The sequence below is a fragment of the Grampus griseus genome, assembly GCF_964374135.1.
Source record: "Grampus griseus genome assembly, chromosome: 2".
Taxonomy (NCBI): Eukaryota; Metazoa; Chordata; class Mammalia; order Artiodactyla; family Delphinidae; genus Grampus; species Grampus griseus.
The window spans coordinates 75,911,355-75,924,315 of NC_139018.1; the positions used below are offsets into that span (position 1 = coordinate 75,911,355).

At 39.3% G+C, this 12,961-nt stretch overlaps 2 protein-coding genes across 9 annotated transcripts in view; one reads left to right on the forward strand and one right to left on the reverse strand.

Annotated features, from left to right (window-relative positions):
• Window positions 1–12,961, reverse strand: part of RPGRIP1 (RPGR interacting protein 1) — a gene marked incomplete at both ends in the record, with an annotated part of 93,519 nt that overhangs the window by 78,748 nt on the left and 1,810 nt on the right. The window lies entirely within an intron of this gene.
• HNRNPC (heterogeneous nuclear ribonucleoprotein C) overlaps window positions 5,130–12,961 on the forward strand; it is a 47,350-nt gene continuing 39,518 nt past the window's right edge. For 4 of the 8 annotated variants that reach the window (XM_082648963.1, XM_082648965.1, XM_082648958.1 and 1 more), the window contains exons 1-2: window positions 5,130–5,267; window positions 10,263–10,288. The gene's annotated coding sequence lies outside the window, so the exon portion shown is untranslated. Of the gene's footprint in view, window positions 5,268–5,887; window positions 5,933–10,262; window positions 10,289–10,867; window positions 11,008–12,961 lie in introns of those variants that run through there. The other 4 variants (XM_082648960.1, XM_082648961.1, XM_082648959.1 and 1 more) reach the window with 4 other exon arrangements.

A 12,961-nucleotide genomic window follows, 5' to 3' on the forward strand; every position in this document is an offset into this window, starting at 1 on the left:
GAACCTAGGGGTAAGACGGGAATAAAGACACAGACCTACTAGAGAATGGACTTGAAGATATGGGGAGGGGGAAGGGTAAGCTGGGACAAAGTGAGAGAGTGGCATGGACATATATACACTACCAAACGTAAAATAGATAGCAGTGGGAAGCAGCCTCATAGCACAGGGAGATCAGCTCGGTGCTTTGTGACCACCTAGAGGGGTGGGATAGGGAGGGTGGGAGGGAGGGAGACGCAAGAGGGAAGAGATATGGGAACATATGTATATGTATAGCTGATTCACTTTGTTATAAAGCAGAAACTAACACACCATTGTAAAGCAATTATACTCCAATAAAGATGTTAAAAAACAAAAGGCAAAAAAAACCCCAAAACTAGCTGTGCCACCTTAGGCAAATGACTTAACTTCTCTGTGACTTAGTTTCCTCATCTTTAAAATGGGGATAATAAAATGCCAGATGAAAAGTGCTTCACACAGTTATATAAAAGTTATCTATTATTATTATTAACATAATGATGGCCAATAATACTTAAAATCAAATACTACCCAACCTCAAAACCACTAGATGTCATGATTCTGAATTGCTTTAATCTTTCTAATTTTTCCAAACTTTGTAGATAAAGATTTTTTGCTTACTTATTTTTTAAGCTCAGGGTTTTGGTTATTAAGAAAAAGAGATGAAAGAAGTCCCTGATTACAGATTAATGATGATAATATTCCGGTAAAAATAAGTCCATGTATACATTTTTTAAAAATCTGTAAAAATCTACACCAAATAGTTAAGAATGCATATTTTTGGAGGACAGATCACATAGAAGCTTTCACTCTTTCTGTATTTCAGTTTTTTACAATAACCACAAATTATCAGAAAAAAGCAAATGCGGGACTTCCCTGGTGGTCCAGTGGGTAAGACTCCAGGCTCCCAATGCAGGGAGCCTGGGGTTCTATCCCTGGTTGGGGAACTAGATCCCACATGTGTGCTGCAACTAAGGAAGTCCACATTCTGCAACTAAGGGGTCCGCATGCTGCAACTAAAAGATCCCGCACGCTGCAATGAAGATCCCACGTGCCACAACTAAGACCCAGTGCAGCCAAAATAAATAAATAAATATTTTTTTAAAAAGAAAGAAAAATAAGTACATAGGATATTTCCATTTGGAAAGCTTTAAAATAAAAAGAGAAAAAAACAAAACACTAGAAGCCTTGAGAAGGTGTATATCCAAAGTGACCGATAATTTTATTATCAGTGTTTAAAACCTTTTTTGCAGAATCTATGCCTGTTGGAGGACAGCAGGGGCTGCCTAGGCATAGGGTCTTGTGGAAGGGATAACACTGATAGGTAATGAGGGGCCAGTCAGGGAAGAGCTGTGAATGAAACAGTGAAAATGGAGGACTGGAATAGAGTGCTATTATAGGATTTTAGTGTGGGAGTCGCACAATAAAACTGAACGCTTTCAAATGATTACCATGACAGCAGTTTGCAGGATCAGCTTGGGGGAGAGACTCAATGTGGGAGAAACAGGATGCAGTCAAAGAGTAAGGCTCTTGAAAGTGGTGTGTAATATATTTATCATGTCATTTTTCAGGTAGAATATGGTTGCCTATAGCAGATAGGTTGCCAACAGTCAGAAAGGTCTCCAAATTAGTGTAAAGAAGGATGAAGTAGCGTTGGGTATTAGAAAGCTCTGTGAAGTTTTAATCAAGTGCTTTGTCTGGATCCATCAGAGACCACCCCTCACTCTCCAGTGAAGTTGCTTATGATATCCTTGGACGATAAAGGATGTAGAGGAAGAGAAGCAATGATGATTGTACTAGTAAAGACCATTTGACTTGTTGAATGGAATAGGTAGATAATTAGGTATGCTGAGGGTGTGTAGGATGATAAATATTGAGGAAAATATTCAGCTAATAAGTTAGGTAAAAAGCAAATTAGGCATTTCATAGCTGTTGCTGCTTTTCCTTTTGTCTCCTTCCTCTTGACAGGTGGCTTAGAACTTTGAGGAGGGAAAGTTGCAGGGGATACACTATTCTGGCAATACCTCTAAGCTACATAAAGCCTTGTTCAAAGAGAATTACTTCTTGAATTAAAGACAAAAGTACAGTTTTGTTTTTTCTCTTTAGCCCAAGGTAAGGAGTTACTGTTTCTGTTTCCTTATCTCTTCCCCTACTTCCCCTCCATTACTGGAGTCTGGCTCATGGCTTTCTTTCTACATACACAGCCACCTAATAAAAGCATTCAGTTTTAGAAGTTTAAGGGTGTTTAGAGTAAGCAGAAGAGATAAAGGGACCTTCCTCCACTCCATTTCACCCACCTAAGTTTACAGAGCCTTAAAACCAGAAAGTCCTGAATGTTTATCGTCAACATGGTGCTTTGCATTCTGTCTTGTATTATGCTATTTTTGCACTTGTTTTCTCATCCTTAGTAAATTCAAGCTACCTGATGGAGGGACTGGATGTTAATTCTTCTTGTATCCTCCACTTCCACCCCATCTAGCATAGGGGTGAACTCCCTGAAAACATAAATGCTGTCTCTGAAGTACTTCCCTTGCACCAAATACAGTGTTGGTTAATAAGTAGGTCATGATAAAGATCATGCAGTAAAACTGATTTCTGGTAAAATGAATTTAAGTACTTTTCATTAACATTTTATAGACATTTTTACTCTATGAGAACAGTGAGTAATAAAACATGCTAGTGTTTATTTTTGTTTACTTAAGTCAGGAATTACATGAATTACATGTCAATCAAGCCTCACAGCATCTGGGTCCCTCTGAATAAGTGCTATATAAAATATTTAATAAAGAAAGGATAGTCTAACTGTCCTGGGAAAAGAACAATTTCCCCTGATAAATAAAAGCTAATGATTAATTACTTTAACATGAATTTCAGACACTCTGTTTAAGGTCCTAGGACATGTAATAGGAGAGAAAATAAGAATGTACATGTACAGAGAGAAATAAGAATTAAACTCTGCAATCGAAAGACATACTGGGACTTCCCTGTTGGTCCAGCGGTTAAGAATCCGCCTTTCAATGCAGGGGACGTGGGTTCGATCCCTGGTCAGGGAACTAAGATCCCACATGTCGCGGGGCAACTAAGCCCATGTGCCACAGCTACTGAGCCCGTGTGCCACAACTAGAGAGCTCGCACGGCACAATGAAGAGCCCTCATGCCACAAGGAAGGCCTGATGAAGCCAAATAAATAAATAACTTAAAAATAAAATAAAAAAAGACGTACTATCTAGAAGGGGAGAAGAGACGAGTGTAAAATTAACCACAGTGCTATGAGGTCGTTTTAAATAAACTGCAATGTGGCAATTGAGCTGAGGCTTTAAGTACTTGGAGATGTTTTCCCTCTGATTACTTGTTCTAAGTTGACAATTTGGAAAATATAGAAAAGCACAAGGAAGTGAAAAAAAAAAAAGCACACGTAGTTCTCCCACCAAGAGAGAACCACTATTAACATTTTAGTATATTTTTTCTTACATGCTTTTTGGTTTTGCTTTTTAAATCTGCTTAAAGCAATATATGCATATGGCAAATAAAACAGTACAGAAAGGCATACCAACGAAAAAGGCAAAAGGTTCGCTCTCCAAATGTATGTCAAAATAAATTTCTAGGCCCAAGATGGAGTCGCTCCTGCTGGGGGCGTCACATCAGCAAACCGAAACTTCATGTTCCTGTAAAGGCTCAGTTTGACCAGAAACGCAGTACATCCAGTCAGCCAATCCTCAAACGCCATATTTCTGGGCTCTATACTTATTTCCTTGTTCCTTAATCTTTCTAAATAAGGTCATATTCCTAACCCCAGCCAATCCCGCCCTGATTGCCTTGCAGCTTCTAATGCTGCATAAAACTCTCTCTTGCTCAAACTCTCTGGGGGAGTGCTCCATGGCTTGTGAGTCACTGTACTCTTCCAACCATGGATTGTTTTCCTTTGAGTAAAGGACATTAAACTCGTTACTAAATTGTCTTAATTTTCTCCTTTGACAGGTAAGTTTCCTCGTGAACCTCTATGAAATTCAGAATTAATTCAAAACTAATGCATACAACTGTATTCACATATGCATATATTCCTTAAAATGTATACAGATGGCATCACATTCTCTAGATAGTGTTCTGCATCTTGCGTTCCCTAACTACACAAAGAAATATCTTTCATTCCTAGCACAGCTGGTCCTATTCCATTGCGTGCATGGCTGCTATAATACAACCAGAGGGACTGCAGTGCAGACGATGCCAGTAGGTGGGGGACGGGCCATTTCAGGGTGAGGAGAATTAAGGGACCAGATTTCGGGGACGGGCAGGGGAGAGCTAGCCGGATAAGCCAATTTGGTTGACATGAAGGGTATTAGTGAGATGATTTGGGGCCAGAGGATGGGTGCTGTAGTATATTCCAGGCCAGCATTTTGGACTTTCTTTACCTTTTGTGGTGGAGAGGTAAGGAAGTCAGTTGTTTTGACCGAGATATGGGTTGTCTGAAGAAGGGCTTGACAGGCTGAGAAGTGTCCAGGAAGGAGCTCTAGGGTTGGAAAAACTGCAGGGCTGGTTAGTTTTCTGGTCTTTAGTGCCCACTCCCCACTCTAAGAAAAGTGTTTTCTTTATCCACACCGCAGGACAGAGAACTAACTTAGAGAGCTTCTCCTTTTACCTATGCCCAGGGCAAGGGCGGATCCTTCCAACCGCTAGCAAACAAAACCCAGCAAACCTTCCTCGCCCTTCCCCCCATCCGCCGCGGGAATTCCGAGATGTGGGCGGGCCTTCTACTAGGCGCTCTGAGGAGCGCAGATAGGATCCCGCGGCCGCCAATCAGACCTTCCGGATACCCGGATGTGAAGCGGTGCGCGGTACAAAGGCAAGTTTCCACCCAGCTCTCCGTCAGGTACAGTGGCCAATAAGCATTTCTCAGGCGATAAATGACAGGAAAAATGACCAGTTACAAACTAGTTTCTGTCACGCATGTGGAAATTCGCTAGGTTAGTCTAACCCACTCCTAATTATGATTGGATAGAATTGTGAGGAGCTGTAAAACTGTCTAATTAGAAGCGGGAGCTAGAAAAGTCGCAGCCAATAGGAGGATTCCCAGGAGTGGGGCGGGGGTTAGGCCTTCGCCTCGGCGGCAGAGGAGACGCGGGGGCCATTTTGTGAAGAGGCGAAGACTGAGCTGTTGCGGCAGCGTTGCGGACCTCGAGCAGCAGTTGGCTTCTCGGCGTAGAACTCGGGAGTGGGAGATTCAGAATCGAATCTCTTCTCCCTTCCCCCTCCTGGTGAGTGGAGGGGGCGGAAGCTGGGGAGGCGCTGGGTTTCTCGGGGAACGCGAGGGGGTGTGGGAGAGAAGACGAGGGAACCCTTCCCTCGGTAGAGTACGTAGGCCCCCGTTTATTTTATTTGCTTTGGGGGATTAGGTCTTACGCGCGCGCGAGTTTTTTAGGCCTCAGCCCTTGCGTAGATTTTTAACCTAGTGTCCTCTAGGCCACAATCGGCAGGGAAAATGTCGGTTTTCTTTTTCGGTCTCCTGCGTTAACGGATGCTGTCCTTTCATTTTCTATGAGAGGACGAAAGGGACGATCGAGATGCTCATTAATGTAGTTCAAGTTAATGTAGTGTCGATGCCTCCTGTTAAATTTAAATATTGAGCGGGGGGTGGGGAAGCGTTATCAAGCAGATATTTATTGTACCGCAAGCTTCTAAATTCTGGAGGGCACCTCACGGTTTAAGAATAGTAAATATTATAACAATAGATTTAATATTTTACTGATTTATTTTATTTTACTCCTTTCTGAAGAAATGATGGACCTCGAAATAGTTATTTTCAATTTTATTTTTTTAAATTGTAATCTCATTTACGTATTAACATTAATAATTAAAGGTGGCTTTTTATCTGCAGGTTACAAATCACTTGAAATATATAAGTTAGTGGAACTTGCTTGAGGTGGGTATTACTATCTTTCTCAGACAGGAACCGAGGCGTGAGTGTTGATTGCCAGGGTCATATTAAATCAGTAGCAGAACTAGTAAGGAATTTGGCCACCAGCTTAAGTCAAGTGGCTTTACCTATTGGAATAGTAGGTATTAAAATTACTATATTTGAATCTTTGCAAGAACCTAATTACAACAACACTAGCGGTAACTGGAAATTCCTAAATTATCTTGGGAAAATGTTAAATTACGAGAATTGCGTTTATTATTAATGTAACGTCCTAAGATGATAAAGTTTGACTTTCAGGATATTTTGGCATTAATTTTCCAGACCATCCCAACTTAGGCAAAAATGCATAACTATATGCTTTTTTTAAGCAAGTATTAACAGTGCTTACTACTTACTAGGTCCTGAAACTTTACCAAAGTTTTTTGCCAAGTTTGTAGAAATTACGTAGGTTTATAAGTGGTATCACAATCACTTCTCCAAGAAATCGCTTTTTTTAATCCTTGTCTAAGATTTAGTTGGTTTTATTTTTCATAATATGTTACTGTCACAAAAAGTAATATTATTAAGTACAGTTTAAACCAATACTGTGGGGTAAATTCACGCCGTAGGGAACGTTTTTGATAGAAACTAAAAGTACTCTTATTCTACATAGCTATGCATTTGTTGACCCCTCACCATGTAGATATTGTAATAGGGATCAAAAGCATTGTCTTTAAAAAAAAAAAAGCCTAAGTATATTATTACATGGACTTTAAAACTAAAGTTAAGTGCAGAACTGTTAGAAGTGAGATAAGGGCAGTGACTGGTTAATTTAGGAAACCATACACCTAATAGATATATTGTTGGCAAATAACGAGAAATGTAAGAAATTAGTATTTAAGAACAACTATTGATGGGAATTGAAATTAACTGAAGGGCACTTCTCTTGCCTTGAGATGTTAGAAATATGGATTCCTTAGGATCAGCATGTACCAAGGTAACACTTCCTTTGATTTAATATTCCTCTGGAATGATTTGGCCGCAAAATTAATACCTGAAACAATTCTAGATTTGATTTCAAATAGATAGGCATTAGTAACGTTTACATGTTCGTTGGAGAGAGGAAGGATTTAAGAAGGTTGAGTAAGTTACAGATCTTCTGACCTTTTTGTGTTTCCCATGCTTATGCCTCGGGAGTGCCTGGTGGTGTTTTGCTGTTCCTTTGTAAACACACCTTATTATTTGTGATTAGGTCTCTAGAGTGTTTCACATAGCGTTGGACCTTGTTTTGGATGGAATTGCTGTTAGAAACAAGCAAGGAATAAACTCCAAAACAGCTAGTAATTCTAATCTTAAAGATTGATTATATTAACTGGTGGATGTGTGAGATTTAAGTGGTGAATGTGACGGTTGAAAGAACCTTGGCCTAGGAGTTAAGAGAACTGGATTTTTCCCACCCTGTTCATTATTACCTGACAGGCAAATCAGTTAAACTTTCTGGAATGCAGTTTTATACTTATAAGGGGGCTTATGCATCTTACCTGTTCTAATTTCTGCTTTCTGTAACTCAAGTCATTTGTTGCCAGAAGGCTAAAAAGTGTACAGAAACAGTTTTATTATTGACAGTAGTTTTTGTATATTAGTTATTACTGGTAACTGCCTTAACAGTATCTGTCTTCAAGTAATTTTATTAGTTGTTATCTTTGAGGAGCATTATGTGGTCATACTTAATATGTACTGATTCGTTCTCATTGGGATTAGGGAAGTTTAAGGTTTTGTACATAATAGATTTACTAGAGAACTGACTTTGGTGTGACAACTGCATGTGTTCTCTTAGATATTGGAAATCTGGGGTTTATAAAGGGGAAAAGGATTACTATAGGGTTTTATAGTATAATATAGCATTTACTATGATATGTTATAATGTTCTCGTATTTATTTTATATCGATCTTAACTAGAGGATAGAGATTCCTTATTAAACTCTACACAGTAGTTCTTAAACATGAGCAGACATTAGAATCAACCAGGGGGCTGGTTAAAACAGATTGCTGGGCTCTCCACCACCACTTTCTAATTAAGTAAGCCTGGGGTAGGCCCTGCTAATTTGCATTTCTAATAAGTGCCACGTGATGCTGGTTGGCAGCCCTTACTTTGAGAATACCCCTTTAGAAGAAGGATCCAAATCTCCCAGGGATTTGACAAAGTATAAACTAGGTATACTGCTAATTGCAAAGATTACAGTTAGGTGCTAAAGTTAGTTGGTCATTTTTATGAGTGGTAGCTCATCAACTTAACATCTTGGGAGGCAGCTTCTTGATTTTGAAAGATGTAAATGTTTTCACATTAGCTGCTGCTTTTTTTTTTTTTTTTTTTTTCCTTTCTTTTGCGGTACGCGGGCCTCTCACTGTTGTGGCCTCTCCCGTTGCGGAGCAATAGGCTCCGGACGCGCAGGCTCAGCGGCCATGGCTCACGGGCCCAGCCGCTCCGCGTCATGTGGGATCCTCCCGGACCGGGGCTCAAACCCGTGTCCCCTGCATTGGCAGGCGGACTCTCAACCACTGCGCCACCAGGGAAGCCCAGTTGCTGCTTTTTAAGCTTATGTCTTGTAACACTGTTGCAAAGGATTTGTTTGTAGATGAGCCACGGTTACATAACATACCCTGAAATTTTTGAGTACCAGGTTCAGGCTGTGACTCCAAAGACGAAAATTGAATGTTTCACTATAACTGAACATCCCTAACAGTTACTCAGAGGAGGTAACATTGAAATAGTGTACGTTTTCTATGTACATTTAGTTTAACATTTTGTACAATTTAACACATCAGTCTAAGCATAAAAGTAACTTACATGTCGTACCTAAACTGGTCTGCTACTACTTAAAAATTTACAGTTATAATTTTAGAGTTACAGTACCTGTTGCTGTCATCATTCATACGTAATTGACTCAAGCAACACTTTCTAAAAGCTCAGCTTAAAATTTTTTAGTTTACTGACATTTGAAAAGGAGAATAAAATCTCATGATTGGATATTGAAACGCAAGTATGATCATTCTTACCTGCTCAAAGACCTGCAATCTAATTGCAAATCTTGTTGTAGCTGATGAAACACCCAGTCTGTCGTGGTATTATGTATCAGATTCGTAGAATTCCTATCTTGGAATTAGCTGTATGTTCTCGTTTATAAACAGTGGGACCACAGAAATAAATTCTTTAAGGACCATAATTTACTTTTCATCTGTTTTATGACATTAAATATTCAGTAGCCATAATAATCTTCTTTCCTTCATTTGATTTTTTTTTCATTCTGTTATTGAGAGTGTTAATGTGCTCCTTATTTAAATCATCTTTCCCCCTGATAGGTTCTGTCAGGTCTTTTGGTTTGACCACTCACTGGTTCTGAAACTAGATGTCATTTCTAGTATGTATCTTCAGGGTAGACCATTCCCCTTCAATTTGTATCATAGTAAAAGCTACATGGACTTAAAACCCACTAATCTGCTTCATAATCTTGATGTTTGACATTTGCTCACTTCTTCATCTCTGCTGACATGGTTTTTCTATATTTTCTTTGCCCAAACTGCTGATTATCAAATTGAATGTTGGAATGTGGACCTTTTTTTGAGACCCTTAAGGGAATACAGGTGCATATTTAGTCAACTTTAGGCACCTGCTGACATTGAAGAATTGTGAGGACAGTCACTGGTAGAGGCGATGATTCTATAGAAGCTGTCCCCATCCCAGTGGGATGTACGCTTTACCAAAATGTGTTAGATGCAATGGACAGATGTTTCTGTCTTGGGGGTTTAGGGCACAACATTTCTGAGGAACTCTGACTCAATCTGTCCCTTCTCCTTTCACAGGGCAGCAAGGCGAACCCCATCCCTACTCACTGGAGCTCAGCTTTGATTTTTAACCTCCCTTCCCCACCCTTCCAGAACACACACATTCCCATTCCAAAACTGATTTTATAAAGACATTTTAAACATAATGATGCAACTTGGTGTGCACTACAGCAGATTTACAGGTGTTTTTTTTTTAATTGTTTCCAAAAACGGGACTTGGATTTAAGATGTAATTTTTAAATTTCTATTTCTATTTTTTCTGCAGCAGTTGGGTAGGAGGAGGAGGAGCCTTTTAGCCTCTCATAAACTGACCTCTCAACTTCCTCGTGTATTTTTAAGTTTGTTTGATGATGTGGAAAGGGCTTTGCTTGTCTGCTACTGAGAACTTTACCCTTGCGGTTTTTGTGGAAACTGCTTTTGGAAAGAGAAAAGAAATGAACTTTATTGACTTGACATTTTTGCACCTCCCGTTTTTCTAATCTGGGCTATTTTTATTTTTGTTTTTTTACAGTGAGATTTTTTTGATCTTCAGCTACAGTAAGTTATTCCATTTTTGTTTTTACATTTTTCCTGACTTTCCGCTGATTTCCTTTTTATTGTTGTTACTAGTTACTATTATTATTTATTATTATACTTAATGATGGTGATGATGATGATGATAATGACACTGATGATTTTTAACCGGATTAAAATCGAGTTTTTCTGAATGTTCATAAGAATTTCTCCGGCCTCCTGATTGACTTTGGAGTTTTGCATCTTGGGAGAGAAAGTGAAGGCATTAGCATTTTTAAGTGGATTGATCACATAAACCTTTTCTCTCCCAACCCCCCCCTCCCCCCCTCCCCACCCTCATCCCCTTCCCCACGCTCGAAAGAATTTTACTGGCTGTTAAGTCTGTGACCTTATTTTTCCTGATCTTTAACTTAACTGTTTTAGAGCATCTCTGGACGTCGTCTGTATTTTTAATTTTTTTATTTTTGTTTTTTTTATTTTTAATCTTTCATTTGTTAAATTTTTAAACTGTGCTGCAATAAAATGTGTGTGGTACTACTTAACACCTAAGTTGGTGATGGCATTTTCCCAGAAAGCCATCTCCCTCCTGTTTCCCTTGAAATCCCATCCTGCTTTTCCTGTACACTACCCCTCACAAACCACAAGCTGCAGCAACATGGATGCCCAGCCTGGAGCAGCAGCAGCCAGGATGACCTGGAGCCAGGGGGGCCTTCGGAACAGATGCACACCCTTCCTGGGTGATGGTAAGAGGTGTGAGGTCCACTTGGTTTCCTTGGAAAGACTAGGAAATACACTGGTTTAAGTTTAGTTGATGTGGTGTAGGTGATAACTTCTACCTGGAAATGTTTGGGATAAGGCTTTTGTGCGTATCTCAAGAGATGTTCCTAAGGGAGACCACTTCAGGGTTTTGTAAACTAATGGAATTATGAGCGTCAAACTGGGGCTTGCTGAGAGTATTTCATATATGGAAAGAGCAGCTGAAGTTCGCATATACTTTAGAATGAAGACGACTTGTTTTAATGATTAGCAACAAGACAGACATATTAGGTGGTACTTTTTCTTAGATAATTGCAAATCAGAAAAATTTTCTGTCATTTAGAGTAATCTTCCTTGGGTCTGTGACAACAATTTTGGATTGTATTCTGTTTAGACTGTTTTTTATCATTAAAAGTTAACATGAATCAGACCACAAGAAGCATGCTGTGATACTGAAATGCTATCTCACTGGAAGGTTTTTTTAAAAATAAAAAGATAAATAGACTTTTTAACCTCAGAAAGCAGGAAAATCTGTATAATCTCTGTGTCCAAATCTGGAAAGATCTGGGAGTGACCTCTTTTTCAGTGATGACTTGTGGCCCAGCTAGGTATTGGGGAATCCACTGTGTTCCCAAGGGTAATAAGAAAGAATGAATCTGGTCTATTCACAAGAAAAATGCAGAGATTAATAAGGATGTGGATAGCCAAGGAGTTGAGAATATTAGCAACCTGTAGTATTTTACTGACAACAGTGGAGTATTTTGATAACTCACTTTAGAGTTGCTTTAATAGATTTTGAGCTGGGATGGGGCAGGGAGGAAAAGTAGAGTGATTTTTAAAGGTATATTTAGTTCTGTGGGTACTAGGGTAAATCACATTCTTGACTCCTTCCCTTGCTCATTCTGAGAGAGTAAAATCTAAAGTGAACACTGAAGGCAACCTCAAAGAAAAACAATGGGAAAAAGTTAAGTAAAATGTCCTGAGGTTATCTGGAAGAGGAATGGAAAATTTTCTTTTATAGGTCCAAGTTTTACTGATACCCTCTTTGGTATGAAAGCTGTTTCTACCTCTGTGTTTCTGTTACTGTCATTGTGTGGCTGTTGTTCACTATAGGTTCAGCTTAATTTATTTCTTAATTTTACAAATCCATTATTTTATGGGTCATGTTCTTCTGGTTTTGGGGATGCAAAAAGGTATAATAGTTCTTCAGGGACTCATAGCCTTGTGAGGGAGACAGATGGATGAGATAATGTCACCATGTGATAGAGGTGGGCACAGGCTAGAGCCATGCGAAGGTGGGTACCTAATTGACTTTTTTAAGAGGTCAGGAAATGCTTTTAAGAGAAAGGGAGCTGAACTGAATCTTAGAGAGGTAAGGCCAGATTATAAAAGTTTTAATACCATGCTAAGAAGTTTGTATTTTATCCAGAAACCAGTGGTGAACTATTGAAAGATTCTAAACTGGGGAGTGACATCAGATTTTCATTTTTAGAAATGTCATCTGATAGCAGTGTGGAAATGGCATAGAGGAGAATAAGATTGGAGTAGGTGATAAATAAGGAAGATACTAAAATAGGAAGAATAATGACCTGGCCTGGCCAAAAGCAATGGTATTGGGATTAGAAGGGGGTAAATTTAGGAGGATTTGGTGGTGGCTGTGATAGGAAGAGTGAGGGATTTGGCATGACTCCCAGGTTTCAAGTTAGAGATGTTTGTTCATTAAACATTTGAGTGCTTATTCTGAAAATCACCATTAGACTTGGGCACATACAGATGAGCAAAACATACTGTCTCCTGCCCTCTTGAATATTATTATAGACCATTGAGGGAAGAAATAAAGTGAATAGCACTTTCACAGTTTAGATCCTTGAAGGAAAAGAACAGAGTGAGATGATATTTAAGGGAACCAAATTTAGAATATGGAGGTGGGAGGGTGCTGCT